Here is a 2,867-nt window from a genome sequence, read left to right as displayed (position 1 = left end):
CTCCATACCTTCATTTTATTTGCTTTTTTCATTTTAAATTTGCTTTAACCCTAACCCTAACCTTACGGTTAGGGTTAGAGTTAGGGTTAGGGTTAATTGTTTCAGAATCGTTTGTTTATGTAGTCGACACTTAATGTATATCGGCTGAATGGACGTCAGTGATTGGTTGAAATTACAGAAATACGACAACTTTAACATGGAATAATTTATGGATTTCTTTTTTTTTTTAAGAAGACTAAGAGAAAAAGATGTTTTATATGACACATTCTACCAGTGTTCCAAGTTTCAAAGTGTTTCGTTAATGAAAAATGTGGCCCCCGTTTTAAAAAAGATCCTAGTCTAATATTGGGGGCATATAAGCCCTTGACGGAAAAATGTGGGTTTTCCATATGCATGGGACTCGAATCGATACCTCTATACTCTTTTACTCTTTTACTTGTTTCAGTCATTTGACTGCGGCCAAGCTGGGGCACCGTCTTTAGTCGAGCAAATCGACCCCAGGACTTATTCTTTAGAAGCCTAGTGCTTATTCTATCGGTCTATTTTGCCAAACCGCTAAGTTACAGGGACGTAAACACACCAGCATCAGCTGTCAAGCGATGTTGGGTGTGACAAACACACACACACAAACATATACACACACATACATATATATATATATATATATATATACGACGGGCTTCTTTTCAGTTTCCGTCTACCAAATCCACTCACAACGCTTTGGTCGGCCCGAGGCTATGGTAGAAGACACTTGCCCAAGGTGCCACGCAGTGGGACTGAACCCAGAGTGTGTCTGAGTGTAGTTATGTGTATGCCTCTTAAAAGAATCTAGGAGAAATAATCTAGTGAGCTCTGTATTCTCAACTACTACAAAACTGCCCACAAAAACGTCAAATAACAGGATACCATTTTTTTAATTCTGAAGAAATCCCAGTATAAAAGAGACTTCTTAACATTCATGATTGTTATAAAACACCCAGGTCATTAATCCTATTGAACCAGCTCTCAAAAAGTTTGAGTTTTCAGGAGGGGGATTTTCAAAATGAAAGGATAGAAATCTACAATGCTATCAAAATGAATAAATCCGCAGGTTGCTTTGTTTTCAATATTTTGTTTCTAGTTCTCACTTACCTTTAAAAAAAATCATATCTGAAAAATTTGCCGTAAACATTTTTGCCCTGGAAAAATTTGCTGTAAATTTGGAGTTTTCATGCTTTTTTAAATTACATCCTCACATTTTTTTTTAATGTTTCACATTGAATAAAGACTTACCTATTTAACGCTGTTTATAAAACCTTTTATTATTTCTTTTCCTTTTTATTTTAAAAAGTGTTGGTATAAATTGCTTTATTATTGTCCAAATGGCAAAATCTTTTATGGCAAAGATGTTTCCGGCGAAATTTCCTAAAACCATAAAAAATATATTTACTTTTATAGAATTTCCGTGTTTTATTTCTCATTTTATATTCTCTATATTTTCTATATCTCACCACTTCATCTCTCTTAACCTTTCATCTTCTCTTCATCCTCTCTCTCTCTCTCTTTCTAGTCTCTTTCCTTCACTCTTACCTTTTCTCTCTCATTTCTCTCCTTCCCTTATTGCCCTCTTACTTTCACTTTCTCCCCCTCTCTCATTTCAATCTTACTCCTTTATCATCTCACCCTGTTTCTGTTTCTCTTTCCAGTCTCTCTTTTCCCCTTCTCTCTACTTCCTCTCTCTCTCTCTCTCTCTCCCTCTCATCACTCCCTTCTTTCTCTCTCCCTCTCATTTCTTTAATTCCCTTATTTCTTGCTCTTCTCTCTCTCATCTCTCTCCCCGTATCTCTCCCTCTCCCCATATCTCTCTCTCTTCATCTCTCTCTCTTCATCTCTCTCTCTCTCCTCATATATCTCTCTCTCTCTCTCTCCTCCTCATATCTCTCTCTCTCCTCCTCATATCTCTCTCTCACCTCCTCATATATCTCTCTCTCTCTCTCCTCGTATCTCTCTCTCTCCTCCTCATATCTCTCTCTCTCCTCCTCATATCTCTCTCTCTCCTCCTCATATCTCTCTCTCTCCTCCTCATATCTCTCTCTCTCCTCCTCATATCTCTCTCTCCTCCTCCTCATATCTCTTTCTCTCTCCTCCTCATATCTCTCTCTCCTCCTCATATCTCTCTCTCTCTCCTCCTCATATCTCTCTCTCTCCTCCTCCTCATATCTCTCTCACTTTCCTCCTCTCTCTCTCTCTCACACAGATGCCTGCAGTCGTAAATCTCCGAGACCATTGGATCCCAGCAAATCCACAACCGCCGCCACTGTCTCTTCCTCCTCCTCCTCCTCCTCCACCACATTTAAACCTGTACCTCCAAACAGATTCAACTGTACAGAGGAGCAAATTTCAAGTACATCTTGTCTCAATGGCGGCGTATGTTTCTCTATGATGCTCGGTGGAAGCAAGGCGTCCGCCTGTAAGTAAGTAGCTTGGTTGGTTTTCTTTCTTTTGTTTTTTTTTTTGTTTTTTTTTTTGCATTTTGTTTTTTCATATATATTGCATGTCACCTTGGGCAAGTGTCTTCTACTATAGCCTCGGGCCAACCAACGCTTTGTGAGTGGATTTGGTAGACGGAAACTGAAAGAAGCCCATCGTATGTATATATATATAAACAATATATGAGTATATGCATATATATGTACATGTATGTATATACCTTCGTCCACATGTACTTATAGATACATATCTGGGTACATGACGTGGCAAAAGAACATGGACAAAATGATAAACAAGGTACAACAAACAAGCAGGCCACATAGAAACATCTCCTTCATCAGCTGCCACCATTAAAACCCCGGCGCTTCGAATATATATATATATATAGAGAGAGAGAG

General features: G+C 38.6%; 1 long non-coding RNA gene across 1 annotated transcript in view; it reads left to right on the top strand.

The window, feature by feature from the left end:
• LOC128250665 (uncharacterized) overlaps nucleotides 1–2,470 on the top strand; it is a 67,319-nt gene extending 64,849 nt beyond the window's left edge. Inside the window, exon 4 of the long non-coding RNA XR_008266675.1 lies at nucleotides 2,237–2,470. This is a non-coding gene — a long non-coding RNA (uncharacterized LOC128250665). The remainder of the gene's footprint in view (nucleotides 1–2,236) is intronic.
• The last annotated feature ends 397 nt before the right edge of the window (nucleotides 2,471–2,867 follow it).

This window comes from Octopus bimaculoides, chromosome 24, assembly GCF_001194135.2.
Source record: "Octopus bimaculoides isolate UCB-OBI-ISO-001 chromosome 24, ASM119413v2, whole genome shotgun sequence".
Classification (NCBI taxonomy): domain Eukaryota; kingdom Metazoa; phylum Mollusca; class Cephalopoda; order Octopoda; family Octopodidae; genus Octopus; species Octopus bimaculoides.
This window is presented reverse-complemented; position numbering and strand designations above follow the sequence as displayed.